Below are 18,879 nucleotides of genomic sequence, written 5' to 3'. Positions count from 1 at the left end.
TAGTTTCACAAGACTTTTCTTGTATTCAGTAATAAATTAAACACGATCAACCTTGCCTGTTTCCAAGTATCGATCGTTGGGCAAACAAGTACCTATTTGATAAAATACTGTAGCCTATAAGAATGAATGAATGAATTAGAATGTATCGAGGTAATAAATTATGATACTGGTCATTGGATATGGAGGAATATGTTGTCAACGATTATTTAATTTCATGTAATGTAATACGAAGTGCAAATTTGTCACTTTCAAGCATAAACGTGATAAAAAAAAAATGTTTCATAAATATTATAGAATTTATACGGAAACATAGAATTGCTTTGAAGAATTTCGAAAAAGTTAAAGATTCTACTTAAATTCATAAAAGCTATTCAATTTTTAATTGATATTTACAAAATAGATAAATCCTCTATTATTTAAGATATGATTTTCTTTAGATTAGCAAAATATGAATAATAGTAATAATAATGTAAATATTTGTCTTAACGAGGTGCACTGAACGATGTTGTGTACGATGATCCGTACATAAGAGTTGGATCTAAAATCGATTATCTTGAAAATTTATACGACTGTCTCATTTCTATTGTCTTTTTAGTAATTAGGATCAACGCATCTTTCGTAACCTGAGTTGCTATATTAAGCATAAGTCATGAATTTTCCTGATCGCAATTCTTTTACCAATTTTAATGACTAAAAGCTCGTTCGAAAGTTAAAAGGATTTTTTTTAAATATTTCCTTTTATATAAAAGTTACTTACAGAAAATTATCTTTCCACGATATTTGAATATAAAAAAAATAATATTTTTTCTAAGAACTTGATAAAAGTCATTTCGTATTGTTTTTCAGATGAGCTAAATCGAATCATTAAAATTGAGCAAGAATTACAATCAGAAGAATTTATAACGTAAATCCTTACAAATGCATCGGGCGATCCTTTATAATTTTGTAAAGAAGAGAGATTATGTAAGTGCGTATGTGTATGTCCCAAAGTTCTCTGGTTTATACCAACTTCAAATGAGACGTCGATTCCGACGCGACGCATACGACCGCAAAGTATTAAATCGCATTCGACTTTGGAACTAGGTTTCGTAGAAAATAGTCGAAGAGAATGGCCGACGTGGTTATCGATCGTAGCCACTATCGGAAATAATTTAACGCTTCTGTCAGATTGTGATTAATAAGGCGCATTGTGAAATATGATCTCCACTCGCGGAATATTGGCTCAAAAGACAACGAACGAAAGTCGTATTCGTTGATGGAGCACAACATACTTCCGATAAAGAATCGCTCTAAATATGATTGATGTGACCGCGTAACGAGCCGAGATTCGAATCTCTTCTTTCTATACATTTTCCCGTTATCGATGTACATGTAACCGTTCGTGCGCGCGAGCGCTTACTGTACCCACGACAGGTATGCAAATTCCACACGGAGAGTTACGATGCTCCCCGATAATTTAGCTAACAAATTCTGCGATGCACTTAATGACTGTGATTAGCTGTGATCATCGAGGGCCGTGACCATCGTTATTGAGGTCAACTCCAACGGATACCCATTGATGCTCGTATCGCGTGATTTCAAACATTACTACGAATAACTTTTTCATCATTCCGAATAATAACCACTTGCAAAAATCTCAAGCGTATCATAAATAAATCTCTATCGAAGGAAATTTGTGCAAATGAATTCTTTCTCACGATTATTCTGATACATACGGTATGAATGAATAAGTAAAAATAGTTCAATAGATATAATTTAAAGTGGAAAAGTTGGAAAGAAAGTTTTAATAGCAAAAAAATTGCTTTACTCGAACGATTCGGAAACAATTGAAACTTTTATCGTGCAAAGGAAGAAATCGGTTGAAGCTCTCATAATCACTATGTTCTATAAGTAAACATAAATGTAAAAAAAAATGACGTTCCAAGGCGTGGATTACAATATCGTGGCATATGGATAAAACGACGGAAAGTGGATAGGTTGTTCTCGCAGTTTCTTAGGTTGAAAGGCGTGTCTGTGAGACGGTAAGGCGCCAGAAGACACACTACAATTGTAGCTTCCAACTTCTGAGGACAATGTTGCTCCGACCCGTTCTCTTGTTCCTCTTTCTCTTGTCTCCTGCTACCTTCTCTCTGCTTCTTCTTCTGCTTCTTCTTCCTCTTTCTCACGCCACCTTTATATCTTCCTCCTTCTTCTTTGGAATAGCGAAAGATACCTCTACCGGTTGCAGTCCAGCCTGCAATCCTGTCGTTCCTCTCTTTCACGACTACGATGCTACTAAAATCCGTAAGATAATCGCTATTTTCCTATCTCTCTTTTTCTTCCCTCTTCCTTCTTTCTTTCTCTCTCTCTCTTATTGTGATATCGACGATCCTCGCGCACCTGTGGATTATGGATGAATTAAGCAAGAGTTCGTTACGAGATTACTTTCGTTCTGAGTTTTTGCCATTTGCCTAAAGATAACGTTAGTATATATCTATGTAAAATAAAAGAGAATCTGTTTTAACCAAAACTATAAATTATACAGAATAATTTCTCGAATATGTTTTTGCATTTAGTTTAAATATTTGTTAAATCAATGATTAATGTCGATTCAAAGTTTATAGATACGTAAGATTTAATGTTTCATTATATTGTATGCTAAATAAAAGACTTCCATATATTTGAGAACTAAAGATAAAACTACAATATATAATAAAATGACACAAATACGAAATAAATTTAACGAGGTGCGATTTTTGTCTTATATTTACGTGTTTCCATCAATTTTGGCCAGGCAGCTTTCCCAGTATCAGATATAACAGAGCTTTCGTCCGGCCTGTGTTGGTCAATACAGGCTATCTACCGAGTAGCTGGATAAAACAAAACCCAAAGCATTAGGAGGGTACGAGAACTCATTTCAAGAAAAGACGTATCTATCTACCACCTTCGAATTCACCCGAATAAACCGCTATATTCTCTGACAGAAAGTTGAGAAACTCAATAGAAGGAATAGTCCGTTTGTTTCTGTGTCTGGTTACGACATGCGTGAGAGGAGAACCGGATAACGCGTTGAGTACGCCTGAAAATTCTATCAACGTCAATTGCTTTTATATCATACCACACTTGAACTCTTAAATTAGTTTAGATGAACAAAGACACCAATGGATGTACTGTTATTTGACCGTACTCTAAAAAATCTTATTACTCTAAAGATGTTCTATGTTTCTTTCAGAATAAGACTTTATAAAATAGAAAATTTAGGACGATGTAAATGAGAAACTCGAAACAACTTCAGTATTCTTAACATACTATGCGTATATACTTCTTGTGAAGAGGCAATCTCAGAGGTACTTTTGGGGCTTCACCAAACGTGAAGAGCCACAAGGAAAATAAAATAGGGAAAGTATGGTAAAGTTAAAAATGTTAAAGATACATTTCGTAGAAACTTGCCTATCTTGTTTTCGAATAGAACAAGAGAGTAAAATTATAAATAATAAACTAAAAATATTAAAAGCATAATTTCTCTAGATAGATAATGTACTCGAGTGATTACAGATCATAAATCCATCGATATTTTGCAAAATTCAGTTTTGGTATTATATTGTAATAATTCCTGTAATATAGGACATATACGAATAGAAATAATTTTATTTTTACAATCTAATAATTTTATCCAAATATTACGTGAATTTTCAAATGAATATACTTATAAAAATTTCTTTTATCTTTTATAACCTATCTATATAATCAACGATATTTAATAAATTTCTCTAACTCAAGATACATAACATGATAAATAATTATTTGCTCGACAGAAACCGGATAGAGAAAGCGGTAAATCTCACTTGAGATCGCAAGAACGAATTCCATATCACGTATACCTAAAAGTATCCTCAAAGTAGGACGTTCCTCCATTAGAGGCTATAAATGCCCACGAAGATGATATCAATGTGTCCAGAGTGTCCGAGTTTCCGTAGAAGTCGTCCTCTGGGATAGGACGGAAGTGCCTCGTGATTGAACGGAAGAGTCGGCGTTTCAGAGAGAAGAGAGTATAGTATCGAAGACGACATAGTACCTACATACATATATGCAGGCTAGCATCTCCCTATCAGTAAACAAGTGCATCCGTACGAGATGCGTAGAAAGGGTCTGCTTCGATCTACTTCGATGACACGAAGAGCACTTTCTCTCTATAGAGAATGCCACATTCGCTTGACGGTACCTAGACTAGCCACGATGTAGAGAACCATATCACGAGCCGATACTTGCCTCCTCTTTACCTTCACCATAATCAACTCTGTATCTCCTCCTCGACCTCTTCTCTTCGATTTCTCTACGACCACAAAGTTACATCTACGAAATTGCGTTTGTCAACAGTGGCTAATTGCCACTGGGAATGTTGTTCAACTACGAAGTAACGTATAATTAGAGAGTATGGTACCTTCGGGAATTGAATTATAAATTATTTAGCACATATAAACATATCTCTCTATGGACACTCTAATATCCCAATCTACGTCACCGATTTAAATTCTGTGTTCTTCCTATTTCGATTTCGACTCCGGAGCACGCGCGCTGATCTCCTGGCTATGCCTTCCAACCTTCCAGCGCACACGTGCACGCAATTATTATTCGCCGCGCTAAACGCGACGGCAATGTTTAACGTATTCGCAACGGTGCTATATGCTAAACATGTATGATTACGTATGGCTATGTATATATATGCTAATACTTCGGCTTAAGTATCACGATGCTCGGGAAACGTCGTAGAGAATTATGTATGTCGATGATCTTGGTGTTCGTAATAATTCCCTTGCCATTAACATTCTCTCGCTAACTTAGCTAACTTAATATTATCATCATGTAGCTATGAGATTAAATTTTCTGGAATGTTTACAACTCCATTGTCGATAAATAATGCTACCTTCTAAAACGTATCATAAACATAAATTAATGTATAGCTTATGATATATTTATTGAAAATGATCTTTAAATATCCAAAAAAAAGATTGTTTACTTCAAATTAAATAACTCTAACACTTTGATGTCCAATTCTTCGATATCAAACAATCTCAATTTCCCCGTTTATTCGATTCATTAACTCGATGTATGATTATTATCCTTCTTAGAAATTTCTCAATATTTTTATTCACGAGCTTGATTTTATCCAATTTCATCAATAAATTAGATTTTAATGGAATACTTATCAGATTAAACAATCAAAAATATTTATAACTCGGACTTTAATATTTTATTTATTTTATAATAGACATTACACTTACTTCTTTTTTTAATAACAGCGTGGTACCTTCTTACATCATTTCATAGACGATAAGGAGTGCACTCGTGAGGCCGGAAACGCACTTTCCTTTCTCCCGACTCTCTTCTCATTTCACGCTTTCATCCTATCGTTCTTTCTCTCTCTCTCTCACACACACACACACACATTCGTGTGTGCAGGTTTCACGACCCTTTCTATTCTTCTATCTGTATTCTTCTCTCTCTCTCTCTCTCTCTCTCCTCTTTCTCTTTCCCTCTCTGACTTTCGTAGTATATACGCGATCTAGTGGTTAAGTTGAGTGGGTGACATAACGAGGTTAGCAAGGAATGCAAGGACAGGCTTTCAACGGAGTACTATCTATAGCGATAACTACGTCCTCTCATTCCCTCTTCACACAGCTATCACCATCTTCCTCGTCCTCGTACTCATCCTCATCGTCGTCGTCGTCGTCGTCGTCGTCGTCGTCGTCGTCGAACGTCGAAACGTCGAGGGTGGTACAGCAGCATCCTTTTCGACCGTGTTTCACCACGGCTTCAACCGTTTTAGTTTCAGCAGCCTCCTGCAGCTTCTTCCCTTCAACCTTTCTCTTCAACCCTTCTCTTTATATATATCTCTCTCTTTCTCTCTCTCTCTCCTCTTCTCTATCTATTTATCTATTTATCTATCTCTATCTTTCTCTTACTCTCTAATAGTACTATTATATAGTCTAATAGCCCGCTTTCCTTTATAATTTAATGACCTAACCTAGGACACTATCACTTATGTGAGTATTCACGACATCGTATACATCTTTCCTTTTCTTTCTCTCTCTCTCTCTCTCCCTCTCTCTCTCTCTCTCCCTCTCTCTCTCTCTCCCTCTCTCTCCCTCTCTCTCCCTCTCTCTCCCTCTCTCTCCCTCTCTCTCCCTCTCTCTCCCTCTCTCTCCCTCTCTCTCCCTCTCTCTCTCTCTCTCTCTCTCTCTCTCTCTTACTATCCCTCTTATAACCTAACATGAATGCGTATGTTCGCTTCCATTCGGACTTTATCTTTTCTTTTCTCAAGCATCTCTATCAATGAATCAAAAAAATATATAAACCGATCACATATATATACACATATGTATTTCTCAATCATACATAATAGCGTATAATCTCACCGAAGATCTATTATATACAAGGACAAAGCTGAGATTTTAGTCACCGAAGTTATCAAATTTTGTAACGATTGGCCATTAATGCCAATTATGCATTATCCAAATGATCAATACGATGCCCATCTTCTATTGTAAAAATAAAATAGTATAACATTTTATTTAACTTTGCTGACGATCTAATCCGTATCGCACGCTATTACCAACTGCTCTTCATACCTTACTCTTATTCTTAATAACCTCGTATACTCATTCGCTTATTTATTTACATGTCCTTGCCATAGGATTTGCGACAGCTTTCAAGATTAAAAATAAACAAACGAGTATATTTCTTTGTCGCGATAGCATCTTAATTTCCGAGAATCCTACACTGGTAAGATATCAGTCTTCTAATATTTTTTAAAATCATCATAATTATTGTATGAGTTATTGTTGTTTTCGATTCATGTTTTCATTATACTCTACATAAATGAATGCATACGCTTGCCGTGGGTATTTGTTGATTTTACACGACATAATGATCGTTACGCAGAACTCAACTAATTCAATACAGTATATCGATACAAAATTCACCTAAAATTGTTATCATTACCGTAATACAATTAATTAATCATAGTAATATATATACATATGTAAACTCTTCTATGTTATTTAAGTTTCTTCTCATTTGTACCATTCTGTATTACGTCACAATGTGAGTCCTGTTCAACGATATGGAGTGATAATAACATGGATTATCGAGAATAGCTGAAAACTTATTCGTCGATCGTTATCGATTATAAAATTTTTCTACTTGACTTCCTTTCTCTCTCTCTCTCTCCCTCTCTTTCTTTGTCTCTCTCTCTCTCTCTCTCTATCTGTCTATATATATATATATATATATATATATATATATATCTCATGGTCTTTTTGAACGTGACGTCACTTATAAAAAGCTGGAGGAGAACGATCATGAGAACGCGTACTTTAAAATCGTCGATGAAACGACACTCTTGAAGCTCGAAGAGAAATGTACTGCTCTTTTCCATCCTCGTTTCGTTTCAAGAATAAGGTTGAATGACTACAGACGGTGCTTCGCGAACAAGAAGTCATTTAAACGCTTATGACTACTTCACTGTGATACGAAAGTCAAATGCAGTCCTATACCGTTTTTCACCCTCTAGATTCCTATCCACCCATCCTTGCCACAACAGTCAGTTCTGTTGGTAGTTGTGACACAGTTGACACGGCTTTTCCACTTGTATACCATCTCGACCCCTCTTTTCTACATAATGCTTAAACGAATAACGGCGACTCTTCTCGTTTTCCTGCTACTTTCCGCTCTCAATCGTTATACAGGTTGTTGGAATAAGGATTTAGGACTTGGAAGGCATACAATACTTATAGGACTAAATGAAAAATACTTAATTAGTATGTACTAAGCATTGAACTTGACAGAATAATATAAGAGATTTTTGATCTTGATAATTATAGTGACTTACTTTTCTTGCTTTTGAAAATTATAATTTTTTCAAGTTCAATTTTTCAATATATTTGGATTAAGCATGATTTATCTATTGTCAACTTAACAAGTAATATATATATATTTTTTAAATGCTGAATCATATTTCTTAATCTATATGTAGTCTTATATATGTATACCATTTGAATATACCTTTCAATATCTCTACGAATATTATTCATTTATGGAATATTACACTTATATGTTCTTACTGATATTTTTATCGTCGCATTCGTGCATTAAAATTATTCGTAGAAATTTCTATACGATTAGAAGGATAATATTGACTGACGTTAGATTGACGTTTACATATAAACACAAATGAAGGATAAAACTTATGTACATAACAAATTGTTATTTAATTTAGTTCTTGCTTATATCTTTTTTTTTATTGCAAATTCTAATTTAATTGTTTATCAAAGAAAAATTTCGAAATATTAATTTATGATTAGATCATTTCGAGCATCTTCATGAACAGTGATTAGTCATGAAATCTTTTTTCCAATGAGGCAGTTATCATTTTTTACGTATAATCTATATTATATGCGTGCAACGGCGTCGGTACCGTGAAAATGTTTACAGAATTGCTGATCGCAAACACATAAAATAACATGACGCGTCCATGCATCCTCAACCGTTGCAGGATAACCGCTGGTCTGCAGGATAACCTCGTGCCGGTTCGGCTATAGTTTTGTTTATTTCATTTTGTTTGCTGAACGGTCCGGTGCCACCAATTTCGAGACCCAATATCACCGTTAATATTGATCCGCGTAGAGGAGTAAAACAGAAATGGCGATACTCAGCACGGGTACAATTATATCTAGCATAGGATTGTGTACACGGAAAACGAGAGAGACACGAATAGGGGCAAAGGGAGAGAATGAGAGGTGAGAGGAAATTTCGACTCGGTACGTTCACCAAACAGACATTAATCTAGGTAGGTAAATCTGCGAAGGACGTATTGCTTTCAAACAAGAGAAATAGAATTATTATTATCTGCAGAAGATGTGACCTCCCCTCTATCCCTGACTTTCCCTATCTAACTCGATGAACATGTTATGCGTTGGAAGTGGATAAGAGAAGGGATTTATTGCATCCAAATTCAAGCAATGCCCTCTCTTCCGAAGATGAATAAGGAAAGACGATAGTATTGTGTAGGTAATTTTCATCTTACAAATACATACGATGTACTATTTTCGTAAACATATTTCCTTGATTCTAAATTGTCTGTGATTGAAATTGAAGAAAATGTAAAACATACTATAAGCTTATTAATATAAGGTAAAATTTTCACTAATCAAATGTTAAATTATTTTTTTTTTTCGATAAACGAAATAAATAAACAATATTTCAATCATGCTGAAATAGATTTTTGTTAGTGATTTGAATGGTACGAGTTATGAGTATCGTTGAGAATAGAGTAAAATTTTACAATACCCGCTTCTGAAATATTATCTGGAAGTAAATTCTATTGCTATTCTCTGTAAAGTTTACAGATTTGAAGCTCGAAACAAAAAGCTTTTCACAATTGTTTTAATAGTGACGTAGAACGATAGAATCCGGGAGGTCAGCAATGGCGACAGCGATGTTTGTGAAAAGAGTAGAAGGAATGGAATGGGATAGAAAGGATGGTCTCTCTACGATAACGCATGGTTGGTTTACGGATGGTAGAATGTGTAGAAGCGCGAAAAATCTTCAATCAATACATTTTGAAAAATGAAAAGAAAGAGAAATTCACGGTTTCATAGATTATTATTCAATCGTATATAAAAGGTGAATTTTTCAACGTGAATAAACGAACGCAATGTGATTTTAAATAAAATATTTTATATATGAAAGAAGATTTTCTCGGAACCTTTAAACATAATATTATAAAAAATTATCAAACTATTTTAACAAACATACGTTAAATTTCTAAACGTGACATCTTTTAAAAAATGAATTCTATCTTCCATTGTTTTAAATACTTTTATATCCTTCAAGAAATCTCAAATACATTATTCTTTAAAACAATGATAGCATTTACACGAAAAATGTCAAATTCGAAAATACTTATCTTTTTATATATTATACTTTCAAGCACATATCTTTTCTATTTGCTTATATAATTCATAAATAATTATCATTAATCGTAAATAATTTGCAATTAATTGGAATAATAATAAATGATACACTGTGTATATGAAATATATTTTATATAGGAAGGTGACAGTCTAAAAAGTGATTCTAAACTCCTATTCAGAGAATGATAAATAAAGGAACGATCAAAAGCTTGAAATACATTGAAAGAGTTCATCTATAGCTTTTTCAACATGGTCTATGGCGCGTTACTGCTGCTAATTTCTCTCTCTCTCTCTCTCTCTCTCTCTTTCTCTCTCCCTCTCGTATTTCACTTCGTATTTTGACAAAAAAAGAAAAAAAAAACAAGAAAAAAGGAAAAGAGCAGACAATAACGAAAAAGAAGGAAAGGAAAAACGCATGCGCTAGCTAAAGAAAGATAGAGGAAGAGACAGAGAGAAAAAGAAATCGATACTCGAATATATTGCATTTCTGACCAGTCGATTTTCCGACGAACTGGCACAAAAATTGGCGAAGTGGTAATCGCTTCCATTGTTTTTGATTAAACGAGTCACTCCGAAGAATTAAATCAAATTCTCCTATTCGATTGTATAAGATCGATCACGAATTTTTCGGAAGTCTACGAAGCTAATAGCGATAGAAAACCCGTTGACGTTCATTTCAAAAGATCAATTTCTTTGTTTATTGCCGTACGTTATATCGTGAAAACCAAGAAGGAGAACTACAAATCGGTCGCCTCACATTCTTTGCAAAATCGCAAAGATCCATCTCCATCTCCATCTAACACCAGTATTTCCAAGCTTATTCTTCTTCGTCTATAGCGCGTTTCAGTTCAAACGATGATAAATCTTTCGGACAGCTTATCTTTGCTTCACGTTGGGAGCTTATTAAAGTGCTTGGTAGCCAATGGCAATGAACTAACTTCGTCGTTAAGTAGCATCAAGGAAAAGAAAAATAGTTTCACAGTCGTTTCAATGAACATATATGGAACGTAGGAAAGTACCTGCAAGACGTGGTATACTCTCCTGAGCAAGTAATATGAAGAAAAGTTCGTTCAATGAAATAAATCAGATGAAAGAAACCTCGAGTGAGGTAAATTCATCGAATTAAAAAAGCAGATGTAATAATTGCACTTACATTTATACACTCTTGTACAGTAAAGATATAATAAAAAATTGAAAAAGAGTAAATGTCAAATAAACCTGTACGAATTTGCCAAGCAACTTTTCCCTTCTTTTTCTCATCGAAAATTACCATTTACATGATCAATTACGTATCTATAATAAACATTTCTAAAAAGCATTATGGCTGCGTTTGATGCGGCTGCTTCTGTTATGCTTTTGTACAGAGCTCATCTACTTGCGGTTTTAGTCTAATGAATTGCGATTAGATTCAACCATATTGCCGCACGAGAGAAATAACATGAGATAAGGGTCTATTACCTTACCTAGATGATATTTACTTACCTATGTACTTATGTTCATGAGTAAAAAAAAGAATAGAGAAAGAGAGAGAAATACGTATTATATACGAAATTAGCAGCGAAAGGAGCATTAGTCTAAATACGAAAATATATGATTCTGTAATAGGAAATGTCATTTTGTATAGAAACGCAAGAGTATACTCGAACGATTATATCAATGACTGTCTCCGATAATTTAGTTCCTAATTATATATCAATGCTTTTGATGTAACATCTCCAAAAGGGAGTAAAAGTTTTGAGGATTAGTTGATAATTATAGAAGAGAGAAAATAGAAAAATAAAGGAGAGAAAAGAAGATTACTACAGTTCATACTACAAAAAGTCAGATAATTACTATTGGGTATTTTATCTTTTATTATAGTTATCACGAATACAAGAATGTCCTTTCATACTCTACGTAATAATAGAATGATAATTGGTTATATTTTCGGATTATGAGTCTTTTACTTACATAATTGATTTAAAAAAAAACTCTATAAAAGAAGCATGTATGTATAAGAGAATTTATAACTTCGATTAAACGCGTAGATCACGATAATTTTAATATTAAAAGTCAATGAAATATTACTCGACGTTAGCCGACAAACAGATCCAACGATAGTACAATTTTCACGGGTTAATGCCAAATGGATTTTTAAATTTAAGTAACGATCAATCTAATTTAATGTAAACGAAAAATCATAATTTATAAAATTGTTGAAAAATCGTCATAGACTTTCTTTAAAATTGTAATTAATTTGTAAATAATAAAATATATATTGACATTTGTGTATCTCCTTGTACCTATGTACGTTCATGAAAGTCATAATAATGTTCGATTCGGATCAAAATGAAACGCTGAGTATAAAATAACGTACGTATCGAGCTGGACCACGTGCATGCTGTACACGCAGTATTAATGCACCATGATGTGATAAGCACCGGAAACTGAGAGCAAGGGAAGAAGAGCGGACCCGGAAACTGGTACGCGTGCAAGTGGGCCGACATGAATAATGCAAAGCGGCACGAGAGACAGCTCTACTGCGTACAAAATTGGAAAAGCTATATGGTCGACAAAAGCGAATTGACTCTGTCTTTTTCCCCTCTTCTTGTTTCTCCCATTCTTTATCTATCCATCTATATATATATATATATATATATATATATATATATATACACATATAATAAAATATATATACATATATATGTATTTATATAATATGTATTTATCGCCACCTTTTACTATTCTCCTCCCACTTGTTCTATCAAAAAGTTTGTTTCTTCTTTCTCGGCTACGATGTCTGCCGGGCCTCTAATTGCATCTCGAGAATTCAAGGGAGTAAAATGGTATAATGATACTTGATGTTTTGATCTTCTTTTTCAAGAGCATTCACTTCATCGTCATCTCCCTTTACACACATCCACTGTAGTAATGCTCTTTGGGAAAGCTTTGCCAAAAGTCAAAACCGAATATACCTATAGGTATATATATATATATATATATATATATATATATATATATCTATACTTATGTATGTCTATCTTGCAATGGTATTCACTGTAATTAATCCAAACCTAGTGAGTTTCGTTCATTCACGTACGGACCCAACTCCTAAGTCTAATTATCTTCTTTGCCTTTAAAGTAACGCGTATCTTCTGTTAACGCAACTGTGGAATCATTTTCCGGAGAATTCTCTTCGCATGATCTAAATTGCATCGACTTTTAACTAGTTTGATTGTTGTTAAACAGTTAAACTATTTAACATGAAACACACTTTTAATCGTTATATTTTCTTTTGTTGTTAATTTAAAATAATTTAAATATATACATTCATTCGATACTTTTCGAATAATGAAAAAATTCAAATTTTAAATATTCAATTCCAAATACTACAATTTAAATATCACAATATCCAATTACAATCATTTCGTTAAAAGTAAATAAATATTAATGAAAAAAGAATTAAAATATATATTTTGTATCAGTTTACTTTCTCACACACACCATATTATAATCATATTATAACTACAATCATAATTATCTTTTTAATAATAACAATAATAATAATAATTTATTAATTAATTTAATAACGTAATTTTCACGAATTTGCAATCATAGGAAAAAGATCCAAAAGTTCTTCACTGAGCTGTATTTTCCCCATTGGGAATTATAGATTCGCTCATACGAATTGGTATGCGAAATCATCGAAAAAGCAGCAGCTGAAAATAAAAGAATTTACTTTGTGTGTACTTTTAATGGTAATTCCCGTTGCTTATGCTGCGGTTTATTATTGACCGCTAATATTGCTACTATATACACATGCATACTACGAGGTATGACGCAATTGCTGTATTTTTCATTACGAAAATAGTTCGGGTCATTGTCTATCAACATAGATTTGATAAGTCCATATTGCAGATAAAGCAGCATGTTCTTTCCCGATTTCACTCCTCCCCTCTACTCTCATCTTGATCTCTCAATCTGACTCTTTCTTTCTCATATGTATTTACATATTTCTTTCTTTCTCTTACGTATATATATATATATATATATATATATATATATATATATATATATATTGTACATTAATTTATAAATAAATACGCGCAACGATATATAAACGTATTCATTCCGTTTATTTTATCGTACAATTCTGAGTTCGTAGTAGGCAAAAGTGAGTATATTCTCTTCATTGGTGATTTTTTTTTCAACAAATCTTTTATATAAAAATTATACGTTAATTGTAATTTTTTCTTATATTTTGATCTTACATTTTGATCTTGAATTAGTTTTTTCTCTTTTCACTTCTTGTAATGAAAATTTGACGATATATCATTGGGGAAAGAAAAATAAAAACAGCTCTTGTGAGAATAATAATAATCATTATCATTCTATTATCGTTGAAAAGATCAGTTTAATTTTTATAGTGTTCTAGTAATAGGTAAACTACATAGGTAGTTTAAACTTGTTATGTAGATGTTATACTATCTATCAAGTTAAAACTTATTTTTTTTTTTTAACTTTACAAACTTACGATCTTCATCTTCCTTTTATAGATCACTAGTCAAGATGAAACTAACAAACTTTCTTGTGATCTTGATGTTAGTAATACTGGCAGTTTGTGCACATGCTGTTCCAAAGAGGCGTAGGTTTCCTCAGTTCCCTGGCTACGGAACATTTAATCTCAAAGGCAAGCTGCCTCTGCCTTTTCCAAAAGTGAGTCAATCAATGAATTTTATTTTATTCGAAAAAACAAAAGAAAAGAATGCTAAGTATTATCTGATACTTATTATTATTTTTGAAATTTATTCTTCAAGTTATATTTTGTCTTTGTTATAGATCTAACATCTGAAATACGAAGGAAGGATTTCTTATTAAATTGATTTGCGATTTGATAATAACATATTGTCTTTAGAAAACAAATAGTATAATATAACGAGATGCTTTTAAATAGTACTGACTTACGTACTTTATTCACATGTATCTTATAATATCTCAGTAAATAGAATAAAAAATTCTTTATTTAAAATGATCCTCGTACTTATTTTAAATCACATAATATAGTACCTCTGAAATCCTTTTCACTGTCACATCCATGACATTTCAATTTTCTGTATCATAGTGATATGTTTCTAAATTCCTACAATACGATAAAAATTCTCAAGGATACTTAACCCTGTAAGACGATCAAGGCTCAAAGAAATGTCTGAAGAATTAAATTCAAGAGGCGTTTCTCTTTCGCGTAAACGCAACCTATTTCAATTAAATCTTTAGTCAAACGGAAAACTATGATTGCAAGAGGAAGTAAAAAAATTATCGTAGGTGCTTCTTATAAGATGTAAGCCATGTTAATGGAAAACGACTTTTCCTCTTAAAGTCTCTTATCGATAATGTAACTTTTACCGTAGCTGTTCTGTTCAAAGATAACGAACAATGGGTGGTAAATAAAATCGATAGAGAAAAAGAAATAAAAAAACGAGAAAGTAATTTCTAGGAACACCCCTGATATTATGTTCTCTTTTTTTTTCTTTCACTTCTGCGTAATACTTTGAATTATCTTGCAAAAGGGAATGATAAATCGAAGTTCCATTTTCGCGGTATATTTTTACTTAAGCTATAGATACATATACATTACGCATTTACACATATATATATATATATATATATATATATATATATATACCTGTACTAGCCAATATGCGGTTACGCCCAACATTTCGTGCAGCCTTCGCAAAATAATGTTCCTAAAATTGCATAACCGCTGGCTTTTTGCTCATAACGAATATATGTTCGATACATTACTCATAATTACTTGAATCGTCAATGGTAACGAAATTTATTCTTAAATGGAATTTTTCTTTTTTTATTAAAAAAAATGGATGTCTTACAAATACGATGTTAATCCTTTGAAAGAAAAAAAAAAAATAAAAACCATAAATAGGTATATTCAACTTATGTAAAGATATAAAGAAAAATATTATACGTAAAATATAGTAATACGTAAAAGATATAAATAAAATTTTATACGTAAGTATAAAAAAGATTACTTGGATTAATTTAATCAATAGATCTTTTATTCTCATCAATCTCCATTCTTGAGAAAATGATACGATCTTGAAAGATTCGAATGTATAAGCAAAGATATCGAGTTGCCATTGACCAATGTAAAAACAAAAATTTTACTGGTATGTGGAATACAACACAGAACCGATTCGAAGTCGTTTACTCGGCGATACGGAAAAGCTGGATAGCATCTGGCGAGAGGGCAAAGATATTTTCTCGATGCCGGTTCACTGCTTTCACTAAAGTCACTTCTGGATTTTCAGTTTTTTGGCACAACTTAGAGAAAAAGAAATTCATAATCTTTAGTGAACCGAGCAACAAATCGATCCAGGAAAACGCGTTCATGAAGCATAGAAAACATGAAATAGGATAAATCGACTGGAATTATCGTTTCATTCTCGAATACGATGCATTTTGAAAAATGATTCGCTTTTTCGAGAGTGCAACACTAGAAGCACTCTTTGCTATTACTGATACTCATATATAGTATATATATATATATATATATATATATATATATATATATATATATATATATGAGTATCCGATAGTTTGTTACAAAATATTTTAATGAAAAAAACAATCTGGTTTTAACAAGAAGAAGATATTAATAAAAGTTTGTACTTTTATTGTAATCATTTTCTCTACTTCTTTCAATATCAGAGTATTTAAATTTTTATGATGTACAAAAAAATACAGATGATTTCTTTTAATTAACATAACTATATAGATATTTGTTTTTTTTTTTTTTTTTTTTTTTTTTAATTATATCCTCAGATCTTGTTTTTAGCTATATTTTATACATTTAAAGATTTATCTAATTTTGAAATCATCGGAATCAGTGTGTGAAAAGAACATGAATATTTAGAGACAAGGCGATGGAGTGTGTGAAACTTGTGATTGGCCATCCCAACCGTTCTCGTGAAGATATTTTATAGCACGCTTGGGTAGTAATGAAGCTGTTTACATGCGTTTAAGAAAGCATCTCATCGAGAGGCAGATAATTAGAGCACCCTCGCTTACGTTCACGATAGGCATTATTAGAGGTACCTAAATGCAACTCTGCTTGCTCCTTTCGAACAATGGATCGTATTCGTTATTTTCGTTATTATCGGTTAAAATGTGCATATGCTGAGTTAATTAACGCTTTCTATATGAAAAGAAAATTTGTTTAACCATAACCACGCAAAGTCTAAAAATTCCATGAGCTTTTTCCTCGATACGATAGTCTAAAATAACTCATAAATAATACCTATCTAATTTAACTTTATCTAATGTTACTTTATACGTATCATTAATTTTACGCATCAATAAAAATTTTTAACTTTCATATATGATCATTGCGCTTTATAAAAAAATAAATAAAACATATACACGTATTGTCATGCTCATTGAATATGTATTAAATTTAAATCGTTAATTTTATACTAACATGGATATTTTATTTTTTCAAAAAATATATAATATAGAAAAAGTTTTACTTAAATAACATTGTATATATAATCTCTAGTTCATAAATCTGTTCAATTTGTGAATTTATGTAAAATGTAGAGAAGTAGTAGACGATTGGTTCGCGTAAACTCGCACAACCGTGCAAGTTCAAAATGTATAGAATTGGATACATCTGTTTGGAACACGTCGCGGAAATGGCCGGTGATTGCATTGAACTGTTAAACGATATGTTCCTCTGATAAACGTTTTTTAGTCCAGTTAATGTGTCGTTAACCGAAGGACTACAAATCCAGCACTGCTAAAGTAACTGACGTGCGATTAATTAAAATAAACATTCTATGTGAGTTTTAGAAATTGAGATTTATTTTAAATCAGACTAATATTTAAAGTTTAATTTCGAACGCGACACAGATTGATAGTAGTTAAAATTGTTATTTTATTATGCGCAAGTAACAAATGATTTATCCATACTTAGGAGAAATCTTAGGACACATTCGAACAGGTTCTTTAATAAATAATTCTTATATTGAAAAGATTATTTCTATAAATTATGAGGATTTAATCTCCCAATTAATAATATACAAAATTATTTTAATAATAATAGTAAGAACAGTTTTTGGCGACATGTCAATAATAATCGATATATTTTCATTGCTTAATTAATCTCTTTCTTTAATCCTCCTGTTTTTTCAGTATACCAAAACTTCTTAAATACTGGGTCTACCCCATGGACCTTGAGGTATTTTCGGATTAAACGGTCCGGTTCCCGGGAAAGTAGGGAAAGTAGGCTGTCCCGGTCTTCTATTCGGCACTGGTGCTCTGTATGACATGACGGACATTATCGCCATTAAAAAGGTTATGAACAGAAGACCCAACTTCATTTTGGTTATCAAATCACTTGTCTTATACGAGTAGATTGTTCCAACGATCAAACTGTAAAATGTAATGTAGTATCGTTATTATAAAATATCATAATGAATTATCGCTATTCTTTAATTTTTCATTACTTTGTGACAACCTGAGTTTACAAACGAATTTTAATTACACGCATAACATCATTATAACAAATTAATCGTATTAATTAAACATGCACAATACTGTTAGTAGCTTGGTATATCACACTCCTTTTACGCATATTAACGTTATCGAAGCACGATAATTTAAATTGTATACTGTTAAATTTCATTTAACACGCAAATTATTGCTCGCATACCGTGCGTATTCTCCGTAACACACGGAACCTTTCTATACTCGCTACAATCCTACGCTATTATTAATGCAAAATTACAAACGATGAAATATTTAAAGAAATTGTTCTCTTTTACGCACAATATGATAAAATAAAAAAGAAAAAAGTTTCTTTGTGATAAAGATATTAATTAATTGCTCTTACCTCGGCACTCCGTTGAGAGTTAGAGAATTATGTCTCCAG

The 18,879-nt window shown here is 32.4% G+C and overlaps 1 long non-coding RNA gene across 1 annotated transcript; it reads left to right on the top strand.

The window, feature by feature from the left end:
• Positions 1–13,996: 13,996 nt before the first annotated feature.
• On the top strand, positions 13,997–14,961 carry LOC118442929 (uncharacterized). The gene is made up of 3 exons (XR_004838521.2): positions 13,997–14,106; positions 14,489–14,648; positions 14,772–14,961. It is a non-coding gene; the product is annotated as an uncharacterized LOC118442929 (long non-coding RNA).
• Positions 14,962–18,879: the final 3,918 nt, after the last annotated feature.

This window comes from Vespa mandarinia, chromosome 4 (assembly GCF_050613455.1).
Source record: "Vespa mandarinia isolate Hongniang chromosome 4, ASM5061345v1, whole genome shotgun sequence".
Classification (NCBI taxonomy): domain Eukaryota; kingdom Metazoa; phylum Arthropoda; class Insecta; order Hymenoptera; family Vespidae; genus Vespa; species Vespa mandarinia.
The sequence above is the reverse complement of the archived record's forward strand: the minus strand, read 5'-3'. Positions and strand labels throughout refer to the sequence as shown.